General features: G+C 41.0%; 1 protein-coding gene and 1 non-coding gene across 5 annotated transcripts in view; one reads left to right on the top strand and one right to left on the bottom strand.

The window, feature by feature from the left end:
- RABGAP1L (RAB GTPase activating protein 1 like) overlaps positions 1-17,422 on the bottom strand; it is a 741,235-nt gene that overhangs the window by 110,083 nt on the left and 613,730 nt on the right. The window contains exon 1 of one of the 4 annotated variants that reach the window (XM_061381713.1): positions 8,122-9,381. The exons of the other annotated variants lie outside the window; for them this stretch is intronic. The gene's annotated coding sequence lies outside the window, so the exon portion shown is untranslated. Of the gene's footprint in view, positions 1-8,121; positions 9,382-17,422 lie in introns of those variants that run through there. 4 annotated transcript variants of the gene reach the window in all.
- On the top strand, positions 776-847 carry TRNAG-GCC (transfer RNA glycine (anticodon GCC)). The gene has a single exon. It is a non-coding gene; the product is annotated as a tRNA-Gly (tRNA).

The raw sequence follows: 17,422 nt of genomic DNA, 5'->3' as shown, positions 1-17,422 counted from the left end.
CCAGGCAGGAATATTGGAGTAGGTTGCCAGAGGATCTTCCTGACCCAAGGATTGAACTCGGGTCTCCCACATTGCGGGCAGATTCTTTACCGTCTAAGCCACCCCAATAAAGAAATACATAAATTTAAGACAAATAAGTCTTTTAAGTCTTTACAAGATATAGGCTTATTAGTTATTCTGGTGGTTGCTAGGCAACATTCTCTTCTGTAGGGCTAAAGCACATGAAATTAGCATGTTTTCAGGAAAAAAAAAAACTTGAACAAAAAATTAGAGAACAGCATTTGAAAAGTATAAAGGAAAACACATTAACCAGCTAATCAGGCAGTAACAGAAGTTTAGTGCTTTTTGCAATAATGGTTAAACATTTTGTTTTCCACTGGTACCAAATGAGATGCTATTTCAGCACATTAATATTTTAATTTTATTGAAACAGTAATGATTATACTGACCTCTACACTCAACAGCCTAATTATTTTGAAAATCTCAAATTAGATCAGGATATACTCTAATTACTACCACTAATGGTGATCTCTATAGATCTCTTTCTCCAACAATATTTCTTCAAATTCCCAGTTTTGAGATATGTCACATGCCTGGTTACACTTAAAAAAAAAAAATGTATCTGGTTGTGACATGGCATTTTAGTAAAGCTACCACTTCATGATGCTACTTAAATTGTTAAGATCTCTGAAAATTCTGTTCTTTAACATTACCATTTTGGAAAAACCTTTTTTTTTTTTTAAAAGAAAAAAAAAGAAAAAAACAGATCTTGGCTTCCCTGGTGGCTCAGTTGGTAAAGAACCTGCCTGCCATGCGGGAGACCCAGGTTCAATCCCTGGGTGGGGAAGATCCCCTGGAAAAGGGCATGGCAACCCACTCCAGTATTCTGGCCTAGAGAATTCCATGGACAGAAGAGCCTGGAGGGGTACAGTCCATGGGGTCACAAACAGTTGGACACGACTGACTGACTAACACTTTCTTCTTTTCACTATAGCAACACAATGAGTAAAGATGAATGCTATTGAATCTATTAGGTATAATAATGGAAACTTCTTTAAAAAAGCAAAGAGGCAAATGACTGAAGGGGAAATGGCTGTAGAAATCCAACTATTGTTGGGAAAGAGAGGATAGTAAGTAGAATTCCAGTTCTATCATTTTGAGGATTCAAGGGGAATTCCCTACCCTACCATTTTTAATATCATGCTGCAATTGTGTAAATGCTATAGGGCTGCAACTGCCAATTCCCTTATTCACAAAATCAGTTCCTCACTGAGTTTTCTTCAAGTCCACAATGAACAAACCTTGATGCAGAGGCTAGTGAGGGTCAACTTAAATGGGTCAATGAAAAGAACCTGCAAATGTGATGACTATCTTCATGGAGGGGAAGGAAGTGCCTTGTAGCTTGATTGTAATCATGACTTGTTTGGGCTCTGCAACCAAAACACCATATGAGCTTAGATACACAGCTTCTTATTTTATTTTAAAGCAACAGCATTGGACTAAATGATTGGTCAAATCCACTTTAGCTTAACAGTCCATGACTCCACTTTGAGGATACAAGACTTAGCTATGTAAGAATGATTACTCAGTCTTTAAACCTTCTCAGATGGGACCCTTAGTACCAGTTACTAGAATCTTTTAAATGCTTTCTCTTTTTGTTTTACCATAGTAATAATATTGCCTCAGACCAAAATCAAGAATCCACTGTGAAGATCTAATCTCATACAGCCTCTTTCCTTTCTTTTTTTAAAAGAAATTATTCTGTTTATATTTTTTTGGCCTTGCAGCATGTGGGATCTTAGATCCTCAACCAGGGATCAAATTCATGTCCTCTGCAGTAGAAGCACAGTGTCTTAACCACTGGACCACAAGGGAAGCACCTGAGATGTGACATTTTTAACAACCATTATTTTATCTTTAAGACCTACTAGAATTAAACATGAATAGACGCATCAAATTGCAGAATTCATCCTGAGTCACAGTCACATACAGAAAAGTTTCTCAACCTTGGTGTTAGTAACATTTTGAGATGGATAACTTTTTGCTGCATGGAGTTGTCCTGTTTAAGATACTTTGTACCATTACTGGCCTCTACACACTAGAAACCAGCAACGCCCCTCCCCTAAGGCTGGGACAAATTTTCCAAACATTGCCAAATGTCCCCTGGAAGTGAAAACTGACCTGAGTTGGGAACCCTGAACACATAGTAAATTAAGAGAGGGATTATTTTTGATTGCAAATTTACTTCTAACCATCAGACTTTTGAAAATAATTCCTAGTTTCAACTCAAACGATGTTGCTTCATAAATATCGTAAAAAATAAGCCACTGATTCATACTGTGATAAATTTTCTTTCACTTTGACAAAGTCTTTGCCTCAGAGATTACAACCAGAACATTCAAATATTCTTTTTGTTTTTCAGCCTTGGTGGTGGTTTAGTCTCTAAGCCGTGTTCAACTCTTGCGACACCATGCCAGGCTCCTCTGTCCATGGGATTCTCCAGGCAAGAATACTGGAGTGGGTTGCCATTTCCTGCTCCAGGGCATCTTCCCAACTGAGGAATCAAACCCAGGTCTCCTGCATTGCAGGCAGATTCTTTACCAACTGAACTACGAGGGAAGCCCGCTTTTCAGTCTTGAGTTCAGTTCAGTTCAGTTCAGTCACTCAGTAGTGTCCAACTCTTTGTGACCCCATGAATCACAGCACACCAGGCCTCCCTGTCCATCACCAAATCCCGGAGTTCACTCAAACTCATGTCCATCGAGTTGATGATGCCATCCAGCCATCTCCTCCTCTGTCGTCCCCTTCTCCTCCTGCCCCCAATCCCTCCCAGCATCAGGGTCTTTTTCAATGAGTCAGCTCTTCGTGTGAGGTGGCCAAAGTACTGGAGCTTCAGCTTCAGCATCAGTCCTTCCAATGAACACCCAGGACTGATCTCCTTTAGGATGGGCTGGTTGGATCTCCTTGGAGTCCTTGCTGCTGCTGCTGCTAAGTCGCTTCAGTGGTGTCCGACTCTGTGCGACCCCATAGACAGCAGCCCATCAGGCTCCCCATCCCTGGGATTCTCCAGGCAAGAACACTGGGGTGGGTTGCCATTTCCTTCTCCAATGCATGAAAGTGAAAAATGAAAGTGAAGTCAGTCAGTCGTGTCCGACTCGCAGTGACCCCATGGACTGTAGCCCACCAGGCTCCTCCGTCCATGGGATTTTCCAGGCAAGAGTACTGGAGTGGGGTGCCATTGCCTTCTCCTTAATGGAGTCCTTACTGAGGTATAATTGACAAAAATGTACTTAATATATACAACTTGATATTTTGATACTAAATATTCTTAAAATTGGAAAATAAAAAATCACCTGTGAGTACCTCATTGTTATAGGTACTGTTTATATATCAGTATTAATTAGTTACAGGTTTAAATATATATTATTCAATGTCATCAATCAGTTTTATAAAGTTGCAAAAGGGAACAGAATATTCACCCTAAAAATGCCTCTTTGGCATAATGATAATTTTAGAGTTATTAATTTTAAGAAAATAGCAGACATAGGAAAAGATCTGAAAACCAAGTAAAAGCTATCCTTTTGTAAGAGACACTTATAGTCTCTCTCTGTACCAGGAAGAGAAGGATGATTCTAAATTTCTAGAAACTCTTACCACTGGAGAAGGTAAGCACTTAAGCTCTGCATAATAACCTTGTCCCTGTTTACTGTGCTTTTCCTCCCATAAATGACTGTCCTCCTAAACATTTTTTGTCTCTAGCTGGAAAAGCTATCAAAGATGGTTTCTTGGGCAATGTCGGGAAGTTGCTCTGTATTCCTGGATATCTCTCATGTATATAGGATGTGTGCATGTTATCAAACTCCTATTTGTTTTTATCCTATGAATCTGTGTTTTATTATAGGAGGTGTCTCAACCAAGAACCTCAAAGGATAGAGGGACAATTATTGATTCCTTCCTTACAGTAGAATTAATGAATTTCAGAGACACGAGGTTCTGAATGGTTTTCAGATTCTTACGTTTCTGAAGGTGGTCAGAATATAACACCCCAAATATGCTGATGTGACTTAAGGATTATTTAAAGCTGAAGGCAACTGAGAAACAGCAGACATAGGAGGAGCTCCTGTCCTCCCCTTATCTGCCGAAAAGAAGCGCATGTGCCTGCATGCTCAGCTGTGTTCGACTGTGACCCCATGGACTGCAGCCGCCAGACTCCTCTGTCACAGGATTTTCCTGGTAAGTATGCTGGAGTGGGTTGCCATTTCCTCCTCCAGGGGATCTTCAGGGATTAAACCCACACCTCCTGCACTGGCAGGCAACTTTTTTCCACTGTGCCACCTGGGAATCCCAAAAGCAGGACATACATTTCTCTTTTGCAAAGGAAATTTCCTTCAGTAAATGTGTCTCCTCTACAACCCTTATCTACCATGCTTTCCTCACGCATTTTCTAGTCATCTTCCCACAACTCACTTTCCTAGAAGCCCCAGTCCCCTTTTCCTGTCTTGTCACAATTTCTTGTGGGTGTACATGCTCAATTGCTCAGTCGTGTCCAACTCTCTGTGATCACATGGACTGTAGCCTACCAGGCTCCTCTGCTCACGAATTATCCTGGCAAGAATACTGGAGTGGGTTGCCATTTCCTACTCCAGGGATCTTCCCAACTAAGGGATCGAACCCACATCTCTTGTGTCTGCTGCGTTCTCAAGGGGATTCTTTACCACTGTGCCATGGGAAGCCAAGTAGGCCCCAGGTCCAAATGCTTCATTGGTTTTTCACTTCTTTTCTATGAAGTTTCCAATCATGTAAAAATATTAACATCAATGAAGAAATATACGACTTTTGTCAGTTTAATTCACAGTTCCCAAGAAACCAAACCTGAGCGGGTAGAAGAAAGGTTTTCTCCCCACCCTCATTTCCAACAAATAATTTGTTGATGTATTTATCATCAAAATGGTGACAATTTTATTTATTCATAAGTACATACCACTATGAATTCACAGAGTATTGGCACTGACTATAAATCTAGTTCCTGATTTATACATTGTTAGGGAACCCACTGACTGAAACCACAAGCCCCGGCCAGGCATGAGAGTAACCACTTGCGTGAGTTATCTTACAAAAGGAGGTCCTGGTAAGGAACACAGAAATAACAAAATGCCGACAACTAGAATAATTCAGGAAAGGCCAAAGGGAGAGAGGAGACACCAGTTCGTAAGTCCCACACCAAGTTCCCTGAATCCCCGTTGGAATCCATCTTGGCTGGGTGACGCATGCACCACCAGGAAGGACCTGAGTCACGGTGACTGATCAGAGACAACCTGGAAACTAACCCCATCACCATAATACCCGAGACTGTGACCGTGCGGCAGAGCAGTCCTCCTGGGTTCCCTCATGTGATGCTCTTGGCCTGGGCACTCCTTCCCAATGAAGTCTCTTGCTTTGTCAGTACATGTGTCTCCTCAGATAATTCATTTCTTAGTGTTAGATAAGAGCCCATTTCACGTCCTGAAAGGGGTCCCCCTTCCTGCAACAAGATGGGGAAACCAAAGTCTAGGACTTAGGCAACTAAAAAAGTAAGAACAAATTACATTTTAAAAATGAGAGGAAGATCAAAGTGAGAAAGTGGTATAAGAAGGAAGAAGAAACAATGCCAAGTGGGGAAAAAAGTAATTCTTTAATGGAGTGTGGCAGGGTATAGCAAACTAAGTCTGACTAACTGTAGACCTCAGCCTCTGGGATCTGTACAGAACAAGAGCTAGAGAGATGATGGATGTAGTTATAGAGGTTTGATAAGATCAGTGCTTCCTACTGAAACCTAGCAGGAGCCTGTGGGGCCCCGCCAGGTACAAATGCTTTCTGTGTTCGCTTTTTCTTGTGTGTAGGAAAAAGTTTTCAGCCTCCTAGACCTTCTCTCATTTCCAAAGGGCAGATTCAAACAGTTACTAACTAACAGTGAAGTCGCTCAGTCATGTACAACTCTGCAACCCCATGGACACATGGCTCCTCCGTCCATGGGATTTTCCAGGCAGGAATACTGGAGTGGTTTGCCATTTCCTTCTCCAGGGGATCTTCCCAACCCAGGGATCGAACCCAAGTCTCCTGCATTGCAGGCAGACACTTTACTGTATGAGCCAGCAAGAGGAATGCACAAACAAAGGAGGAGCAGTCAAGAAATAAGAGCACACTGATAAAGAAGGGTTCTTTTCCTTATCAAGGGACTGTTGCTGTGATTCAGTCACTCAGTCGTGTCTCTTTGCAACCCCATGAACTGCAGCATGCCAGGCTTCTCTGTCCTTTACTATCTCCAGGAGTTTGCTCAAACTGAAGTCCATTGAGTTGCTGATGCCATCCAACCATCTCATCTTCTGTCGCCCCCTTCTCCTCCTGCCCTTAATCTTTCCCAGCATCAGGGTCTTCAGGGATATATATAACAATACCTTTGTGTTCTTCTGCTAGAATTAAGGCCCCCACTCAGATAGAGGATGGTAACTTCAGGCTGAGTACAAGATTCCTCCAACACCATTCTGTTACTTGATCACCAACAGATCAGAAGAAGGTCACACACTTGCAACCCTCAGCCCAAATTTTTCCTACAAAAACTTTTCCCTGAAAACCATCAGAGAGTTCAGGATTTTTTGAGCAAGAGCACTCGTTCTCTTCACTTGGCCCTGTAATAAACTTTTCGGGCTCCAAACTCTGATATTTTGGTCTGTCTGGTCTCACTGTGTGTTGGGTACAAGAACTTTTGATTGACAATACCATCAAGGGGAAACTGCTGCTGGTGAAGATCTGTAAAATCAGGTGGATAGAGTCTCCATTCTTTTTGGTTTATACTACTTGATTAACTTGATTTGCTGCTATTAGGTGGTGTGCAGGGTTGGAGGAAGAGTGTGGTGTTTTAAACTTAAATTTGGAAAGGTTTTTTCATATGTTTTTCCTGGGGCGTTTTAATCTAAAGGTATTTAACTTAAAAATATAATAAATAAAATAGAAAAATAAAAGCAAATCCTATAAAATGTAGTGGTGAACCTTTACTGCCTCTGTATGAGTTTTAAGTTGCATTTTATTTCATTTCTTTCTCCTATGCTGCACGTACCATGTAGCCTGCGGGGTTCCGTTCCCCGACCAGGAATAGAACCTATGCCCTCGGCAGTGAAAGCGTGGAGTCCCAGCCACTGGACTCAAGGAATTTCCTTAAGTTGTATTTTAAATTGGTCCAGGTATTCCAATATGTAATTGGTCAGTCTAATCTGAGAGCATATGGATGCGAATAGGGCTACATAATATTTTAAAGTTAAGAGGAATACCAAAAACTCAGCCTCTGTCCACCGGTGCCAAATCTAATCTTGGAGACAAAGTTTTGGGTGAAATAGAAAAGATTTATTGCTTTGCCAGGCAAAGGGGGACACAGCAGGCTCATGCCTCTAAAACTATGTGTCCCAACGGGGAGGTTTTCCTGAGAGTTTTATAGCAATGATTCCAGGGCAGAGTTGCTAATAAGTATCAGGGTGTGTGCAGGGCCTGCACTCCTTTAATCTGACCTCTCCTGATGAGCTTCTCTGGCTTCTTGGATTTGGCCTCAGGTGGTCGCCTCCTTTGTGTCTTCACTCCCTCCCTTCTCTGATTAGCAACTGTTTGAATCTTCCCTTTGGGACTGAGGGAAGGTCATGGAAGCTGGAGTCTATACCTTACAAACAAGAAACAGGGGACAGAGAAAGGGTCTGTGGCCTGGAGCCCCAGAGTCTCCTGCTCAGTTTCAATAATACAAAATATCTTTTCATTTGAACTGTCCATTTATGAAAGCTATGCTCTTGTTAGTACAAACAAATAAAAATGGGTCACTGCATAAGCATCAATCAATCATGAAAAACTGACTTAATGCAAATACTAAAAGGCAGTTTACACTTTACTTTTTTAAGTGGTACTTTAGTGAAATTCAAGAGAACACACAGTTATTGTTTTTCCTACATACAGAAGACAGCGTTAAACATCTGGGGTGCCAGAAAGAAAAACTCAAGGAATTCAGGCTATTAAAATACTGTAGGAAGACAATGAAAGAAACTTTTATACACAATGAAAATCCATGGATTAATCCCTCATTTCCCATAAAAAATAAACAAATACCTTTCAATCTCATTTTGTTTAAAATGTCTTTGATTTGAGCCTTTCTTTTCCCTCACTCTCAAGAGCCTGTGTCTTTCTTTACCAGGTGCAGAAAACAATGGCCACTGAAGGGGAATGGAATGCTTACTTCAAGATTCCATGAAATCACAGGTGGAATTTAGACTTGATGGTGTAAGAGCTGTACTGGGCCTCTGGGGTCCTCTAACTTAACTGCTTATGTCAAAGGCCCCCAATAAAGCTATTCAGTGGTGAAGTTAAGGTGGTAATCAGCCCTCCTGACTGTTAAGCAAGGGCACTGAAAAGTGAAAGTGAAGTCGTTCAGTTGTGTCCAACTCTCCGCGACCCCATGGACTGTGGCCTGCTAGGCTTCTCAGTCCAAGGGATTTTCCAGGCAAGAGTACTGTGAGGGAAGGGAAGTGAAGTGAAGTTGCTCAGCCCTGTCCGACTCTTTGTGACCCCATGGACTGTAGCCTACCGGCTCCTCTGTCCATGAGCTTTTCCAGGCAAGAATACTGGAGTGGGTTGCCATTTCCATCTCCGGGGGAACTTCCCAACCCAGGGATCGAACCTGTGTCGCCTGCATTGTAGGCAGACGCTTTCCCATCTGAGCCACAAGGGAAGCCCTAAGAGTACTGGAGTGTGTTGCCATTTCCTTCTCCAGGGGATCTTCCGGATCCAGGGATCGAACCCAGATCTCCCATATTGCAGGCAGACGCTTTTACCGCCTGAGCCCTAAAGGAAGCCAAAGCCTGTCTTACCTTTGTTCTATGTACAGGATACACTCACTCCCAGTCTTTCACAGAGCACAGCTAAACTCTAAGGGCTAAATAAGGTGATGATAAGCTTCCTCCAGTGCCTTTTGGACTGGAGAAGCTCTAGGCCTGAACAGGGCCATCAGAATGGCCCATAGTAGCTGCCCTGTTAGACTGCTACAGATTTCCAACACTAGACCAGAAATGGATTAGTTTCTACTACTAAAACACAGGATCCAGGCTCAGCAGGAATTGACTCCCAGCACTTAATATAAACTTAGGCTTTCCTCAAAATATGATTTTAGGTAACTTCTCTTTACTGAGATTATGAGACTTTTAAAAGGGTTGGGATAAGAGAGAATAGGAAAAGGAGTACCTGAAAGCTGTATACTGTCACCCTGCTTATTTAACTTATATGCAGAGTACATTATGAGAAATGCTGAGCTGGAGGAAGACAAGCTGGAATCAAGACTGCTGGGAGAAATATCAATAACCTGCATATCAATAAGATATGCAGATGACACCACCCTTATGGCAGAAAGTGAAGAAGAACTAAAGAGCCTCTTGATGAAAGTGAAAGAGGAGAGTGAAAAAGTTGGCTTAAACCTCAACATTCAGAAAACTAAGATCATGGCATCTGGTCCCATCACTTCATGGCAAATAGATGGGGAAACAGTGGAAACAGTGGCTGACTTTATTTTTGGGGGCTCCTAAATCACTGCAGATGGTGACTGCAGCCGTGAAATTAAAAGACGCTTACTTCTTGGAAGGAAGCATATTAAACCTAGATAGCATATTAAAAAGCAGAGACATTACTTTGTCAACAAAGGTCCATCTAGTCAAGGCTATGGTTTTTCCAGTGGTCATGTATGAATGTGAGAGTTGGACTATACAGAAAGCTGAGCACTGCAGAATTGATGCTTTTGAACTGTGGTGTTGGAGAAGACTTTTGCGAGTCCCTTGGACTGCAAGGAGATCCAACCAGTCCATCCTAAAGGAGATCAGTCCTGGGTGTTCACTGGAAGGACTGATGTTGAAGCTGAAACTCCAATACTTTGGCCCCCTGATGCAAAGAGCTGACTCATTTGAAAAGACCCTGATGCTGGGAAAGATTGAGGGCAGGAGGAGAAGGGGACAACAGAGGATGAGATGGTTGGATGGCATCACCGACTCAATGGACATGGGTTTGGGTGGACTCCAGCAGTTGGTGATAGATAAGGAGGCCTGGCGTGCTGCGGTTCATGGGATCACAAAGAGTCAGACACAACTGAGTGACTGAACTGAACTCAAGAGAGAATGTTTTAAAAAGCATTAAAAAAATTTACATTGAGTATTGCAATCAGAAGTTTTAATAGACAAGTTTTATTTCAAATTCACTGGTGAAATCTATAAATATATTGTGCATTTCCTGGTTGCTTAGGCCATTAAGGGTCTAATCTATTTCCTGAGCTGAAACTAGCTAATGGAAAAATATTTAGAATAGTAATCATCCAGTGAAATGGGCATCTGGCATCTATTTAACCAAAACATATTCTTGGTCATATTTCCCTTCAGTAATTTATATGGTTTCTAACGGGATAATCTCATTTTTTACAATGAGAGGTCTTTGCTATTAAAACATGGAAAGGCTCCACCCTCTCTACCCCTAATGTTTTATGAAAAAGGGCACTCCTCTGTACAATACTCTTTAGCCTCAATACATAACATAATATCAGGCTGGGAAGTGTATTGCTTGATTTCCTACCAAGCAATTCATTCCTGAAACCACTGAACAAAAAATAAAAACAAAAATGTAAGGTCAATATTATTACCATAAGAAAATTGAGATTTTTATATTTACTTGATGGAACTCTGTTAAATAAGCTTATCTTATACCACGTATATGCACTATTGCCCCAAAGCTGAGGAGGTCCAAATTACTGAAGGCAAACTATAATGTGTGAATGCTGGATTTACCATGTGCAGCTTACAATACTTCTCAAAGCCTCATTCCCACACGTTTCTTTCTCTTTTGGGGCTAGCAAATTCATCACCCATCAGCACACCTCTGACACATATTATTAGGTGGAGGGTTCAGATGGCAAACTAATTTTTTATATTTAGCGTAGTAGAAGCATTATTTGGAAGGTAACATGCCAGAGGAAAACCCTGACCTCAGGAGCAAGTCAACCAGGATTTTAGGGTGGTCTGTACCATTCCTAAATGAACGTTTAGCAGAGATCATCAAGAGTCTTTGAAAACAGTCTACCAGAGCCAGGCTTGGACGTTGGAGCAAAGCTAGCCTTTGAGTTGAGACCTGGGAGTGTGGACCCCCTAAATTATGCACAATTCTGAGATCAGATTTTCCACTAGAGGGAATTTCTTTTAAATCAGTAACTGTAAAGTATGGCTTATAAAGAAGATAAAGTAGTTTGATTAGATAAAAAGATTACTGGACTTCAAGAAAAGCACTCTGTTTTCTTTCAAATTGGAGAAGGAAATGGCAACCCACTCCGGTACTCTTGCCTGGAAAATCCCATGGACGGAGGAGCCTGGTGTTCTTCTATTATGCAAGTTTTTACCTTTTCATAATTCAGACACCAGTCAGTGAGGGTTATTTTATATGTTTTGGCACTGAGCATTAATATAATTAGTGCAGCTGCTCTGAAAGCTTCCATCTACTACAGAACTAACAATAATATCATTCTCTTCCTTTTAGAAACATCTCGTGAAAAAACAAAAATATTTAACTTCATTCCCTTATGAAAAACAAAACATTTCTGCTAAAAATGACCAATACCGTCTTTAAAGAAATTTCATTATTAAAGAAAAATAGAAACTGTTTGTTCTGTCTGCTAGGCACACCCTGTACAGTCATTAAAATCAGTTGTTTAAATTTTTGCTCCTGGGTTTCACATTTATTATAGATAAATCTTTTTATAACACATTGCCCAGAGATGTTATATTAGAGGCAGAAGCAGTCTCTGACCTCAGCACACTATTGACAAACCCCTGGAACAGGCTAGGAAAGAAAAATTGAACAACGTAACTGACCAAAAACAGATGACATTAAGACTCAGAATTAGACATCCTACCTGTTATTGAATCTGTTGATCATGCTGGGCTCTTGACACTGACTTGCTTGTGACTGTATTTTCTACTCAGAAGCTGAAGTGATGGAGACCACAGAAGCAATCTCGAATCTTCCTAAGCTCTTTAGAGACCTGAACAGATATTCTGCTCTTCTGTGGTTCTCAGAGTTGACATTTCAAGGCAAAGTTTATGAAAGTCCAATGAATTAAATATCTGATTCCCACACCACTAAACTCAAATAATTAATTGAAAGATAACTTCTAGTGTCTGGCAATTTAAAAGGTAAACAATTTTTATTCAGTCGCAGGTAAAATTGCCATTAGAACAAAACTGGGTGGCGCAGCAGTAAAGAATCTGCCTGCAAAGCAGGAGACACAGGTTCGATCCCTGGATTGGGAAGATTCCCTGGAGAAGGAAATGGCAACCCACTCCAGTATTCTTGCCTGGAAAATCCCACTGACAGAGGAGCCTGGTGGGCTACAGTCCATGGGGTCGCAAAGAGTTGGACATGACTTAGGTGACAAAGCATGGCATGCATGTAGCAACTCAAGTAAGACTCTAGAAAAACTAGTCAAAAAAGCATTATAGTGTCATTGGATTGCACTTTCATGATTAGCAGTTGCTCTAATGACAAATTTAAAACCTTAAAAGCTTCTGCACATCAAAGGAAACTATTAGCAAGGTGAAAAGACAGCCTTCAGAATGGGAGAAAATAATAGCAAATGAAGCAACCGACAAACAACTAATCTCAAAAATATACAAGCAACTCCTACAGCTCAACTCCAGAAAAATAAATGACCCAATCAAAAAATGGGCCAAAGAACTAAATAGACATTTCTCCAAAGAAGACATACAGATGGCTAACAAACACATGAAAAGATGCTCAACATCACTCATTATCAGAGAAATGCAAATCAAAACCACTATGAGGTACCATCTCACACCAGTCAGAATGGCTGCGATCCAAAAGTCTACATGCAATAAATGCTGGAGAGGGTGTGGAGAAAAGGGAACCCTCTTACACTGTTGGTGGGAATGCAAACTAGTACAGCCACTATGGAGAACAGTGTGGAGATTCCTTCAAAAACTGGAAATAGAACTGCCTTATGATCCAGCAATCCCACTGCTGGGCATACACACTGAGGAAACCAGAAGGGAAAGAGACACATGTACCCCAATGTTCATCGCAGCACTGTTTATAATAGCCAGGACATGGAAGCAACCTAGATGTCCATCAGCAGATGAATGGATAAGAAAGCTATGGTACATATACACAATGGAGTATTACTCAGCCATTAAAAAGAATACATTTGAATCAGTTCTAATGAGGTGGATGAAACTGGAGCCTATTATACAGAGTGAAGTAAGCCAGAAGGAAAAACACCAATACAGTATACTAACGCATATATATGGAATTTAGAAAGATGGTAACAATAACTCTGTGTACGAGACAGCAAAAGAGACACTGATGTATAGAACAGTCTTATGGACTCTGAGGGAGAGGGAGAGGGTGGGAAGATTTGGGAGAATAGCATTGAAACATGTAAAATATCATGTATGAAACGAGATGCCAGTCCAGGTTCAATGCACGATACTGGATGCTTGGGGCTAGTGCACTGGGACGACCCAGAGGGATGGTATGGGGAGGAGGAGGGAGGAGGGTTCAGGATGGGGAACACATGTATACCTGTGGTGGATTCATTTTGATATTTGGCAAAACTAATACAATTATGTAAAGTTTAAAAATAAAATAAAATTAAAAAAAGAGAGAGAGAGAAAAAATAAATAAATTCAGTTCAGTCAAAAAATAAATAAATAAATAAAAAATAAAACCCAGGTCACATAAACAAAGAATTTTTAGAAAGGTAGGAGTTAATTTCCTAAAGTATCCAAAGAAAAAAAATTCCAATTTCTTCACTGAAAACAGAAAAGATTATTTAAAATGGAAATGCCCCCCAAATCGCTTTCAAGACTATATAATCTGAATGGGGGGAGAGAGGAACAAGACAGCTATAAAAATTTTATTCTCTTCATTAAGATAATAAAATTATCATCCTATACACTGAGTCGCTGACTAAAAAGAATAATAAGAAAATTGCACTTCAACACAATTAGAGAAAATAATGAAAATACAGCAGAGTATGTTTTACTTATGGCACCTCACAGGAGTCATGCAGCCCGACTCTACATGTGGTCTCTGTGCTGGGGGCTCTGAGGCTGATCTGCACGATTCCGCCACATCCACACAGGAGAAAAGATGCTCCCGCCTCTAAGTCCTCATAAAGCCCCACAGGTACGGAGGCTGTGTTTTTAATTTTTTTTTTTATTAGAGTACAATTGCTTTACAATGTTGTGTTGGTTCCGCCTGTACAACAACATGAATCAGCTGTGTGTATACATATATCCCCTCCCTCTTGAACCTCCGTCCCACTCCCCTATCCCACCCCACTAGGTCATCGCAGAGCACCGGGCTGAGCTGCGTTCCCTACAGTAGCTTTCCACCATGCATTCCACACCTAGTGGTGTGTGTATGCCAGTGCCACGCTCTCAGTCCGTCCCACCCTCTCCTGCTCCCCACCCTCCGTGTCCCCAGGCCTGTTCTCTACGTCTGTGTCTCTATTCCTGCCCTGCAAGCAGGCTCATCTGTACCATCTTTGCAGATTCCTGTATGAAGGTTTTAAAATGCAATTTTACTCTACTTGTTTTCTATTACTATATAATAAATTACCACAGACTTAGCAGCTGAAAGCAGCTTTCATTTACTATCTCACAACTCTGAAGGTCAGGACCCTGGGTGGGTTCTGCTGGGCTTTGCCTGGGGTTTCATAAGGCTGAAATCAAGATGCCTACTGGGCTGGCCTCTCATCTGGGAGCTCTGGGGAAGAATCCGCCTCCAAGCTCTTGCAGGTTGTTGGCAGAACACAGTTCCTTGTGGAACTATGGATGAGGATGGATGAGGTCCTGTTTCCTTGCCAGCTGTTGGCTGGGGGGCTGCCCTCAGCTCCTCAAAGCTGTCTGCCTCCCTTCTCCCATGGTCCCCTCCAACTTCAAAGCAGCAGTTGTGTATGGAGTCCTTCTCATAATTCCTCCCTCCCTGACTTCCCTTCTGCCATCAGCCAAAGAAAGCTCTCTGCATCTGAGGCTCGTTTAATGAGATCAGGCCCACTCAGATAAATCAGGAAAATATCCCTATTTTCTGGTCAATTGTGACATATAACATAATCTAATCAGAGAAGCCATATCTCATCACATTCTCAGGTTCCAGGAATTTGGTTGGGACATCTTTGAAGGGCATTTAAGAAATTCTGTCTAAGACTTCCCTGGTAGTCCAGTGGCTAAAACTCTGGGCTCCCAATGCAGGGGCCCAGATTCGATCCCTGGTCAGGGAACTAGATACCACATGCCTCAACTAAGACCCAGCACAACCAAATAAATATTTTTAAAAAAGAAAGAAATTCTGTCTAGCCAAAAAATTAAGGCAAAAAAAAAAAAAAAAGCCAAAGGGTGTTGTGAACTTGTCCAATGTGAAACAAAGGTATTCTAAATTCCTCACACTTGAGTAAGAAACATTTGCAAATGGTATAAAATAATAAAAGTACACAAGAAGCAAGACATCCTTCTCATACTGTCCCTCAGTCCCAGTTCTGATCCCCAAGAACAACAACTTTTTACTGTTTTCCCAGGTCTCCTGTGAGAAATCTCCATGTTTGCTAAAGCACATGTTATCTGGGAACTCTGGTCTGATGTGGTCCTGAAAGGTTATGAGCAGTCCGTGCTACATCACCTTGGCCTCACTCAAGCTCTTCCTGAGAGGGTTGGGGCGAGGGGCAGGCGGGGGGAGTTATTCTGTGATAAATAGTCAGTTTAGATTTTCTGATGATTAATGATTTGACTAATAATCTGAGATTAGTATTGATTATTTCTGTTTTCCTAGAAAATCATTCATGCCTTCCAGGTTCTCAAGTTAATTTGTGCAGGATTGAGCAAAATATTTCCTTATAATTCTCTTATTCTTTCTAGTTTCTATACTTTCCTCATTATTATTTCTCATTCTATATTCTCTTCCCCACCCACATTTCAATTTTATTAGGTTAGCTAAAGATTTATCTATTTAATTAATTTTTAAAAAAAGAACCAGCTCTTTTATTTACTAGTCTGATTAATTTTCTTCTTCATTAACTTCTATCGTTATTCTGCTTTTCTGCTTTTTAATGTCTGTTTTATTGATTATTTTTCTAACTTCTTGAGTTAGACTGAATTCAGCTATTTTCTTTCTTCATTAAGATAGGTGCTTCTTTCTGAATTCTACTTTTAGCTGTTCCATAAGTTCTGACATACAGTGCTTTTCCTCCTAGATTTTCTATAATCTGTATGATTTCCTCTATGATCCAAGAGTTGTTTAAATAAAAAATTTTAACAATTTATAATTATGTTCTTAATTTCTAGTTTTATTACAGTGTGATTAGAGAATGCTATATGTATTCGTTTTGCCTTTTGAAATTCATTGATATTTTCTTTACAGTGTATTTTGTTTTTATTCAGCAGTATAAAAGGTCTGTTCTTAGCTTTTAGGACACAAAGTGACAAATATTAATAATAAAGAGTTAGTTCATTTATTATCTTTATTTGGGTTTTCATTTTCTTGTTTTTTTGGGCCACCTGGTCTCACTAACCAAGAGGAGTGAATTAAAGTCTCCTACCATAGCACATATTTCTCTCCATATTTCCCACTTGCTGTTTCTGTTTTATAGATGACAGTAGTACACTGCTGTTATGAATCGTCCCTCTGTGCCTTATTTAAAGCTTTCTCCTCTAACTCTAACGTTGCCTTATGTTAAAGATGTGATCCCTACTTTTTTGTTCGTGTTTTCCCAGTAAGTTTTTGTTTCTCTCTTCAGCCTTGCCTGGGTGATTCTTCACTGAGGCCATTGCCTAGCTTCTTCATGCCCAGCCAGGGCCAAGGACGCTCCTGCTGCCATCCACATGCCCTGTCCCATCAGTCTAAACTGGGCATTCCTGGATTGTCCCTCAGAGAGTTCTTTCGGTTTCTTCTGAGATTGGCAGCTGTAGGCATCTTTCTTCAACTGCGTTTATTTGTTCTTCATCACATCCTGTGGTTTGGCGATGTGTATACCTCCTCCTTCCCTTGAAGATGAGGCTCATGTTTCTTATTTCTTCTTTTGGTTCTCCTAGTGCACTGATGCCCTGATATTCTGTCACTGAAAAACTAGAATCTAGAATTTGTTTTTGCCAGTTCTCCTCCGCTATCGTGCTCTATGTCATGCTCTCTGGTGAAAGGCTTTGCTGTCCTGTGTTCTACAGGTGTTTCTGACAACAGTATGTTCTGCTCCTTAGCCTTGTGAATGGGGAAGGTAGTTTCTTATCCAGCTTTCTGAAATTCCTCCCATGGTTTCTAGGCTATTCTACACTATCTCTACCTCTCCCAGAAGCTTCTGGAAATTCTACTCTCACTTCTA

Source organism: Bos javanicus, chromosome 16, assembly GCF_032452875.1.
Source record: "Bos javanicus breed banteng chromosome 16, ARS-OSU_banteng_1.0, whole genome shotgun sequence".
Classification (NCBI taxonomy): domain Eukaryota; kingdom Metazoa; phylum Chordata; class Mammalia; order Artiodactyla; family Bovidae; genus Bos; species Bos javanicus.
The sequence above is the reverse complement of the archived record's forward strand: the minus strand, read 5'-3'. Positions and strand labels throughout refer to the sequence as shown.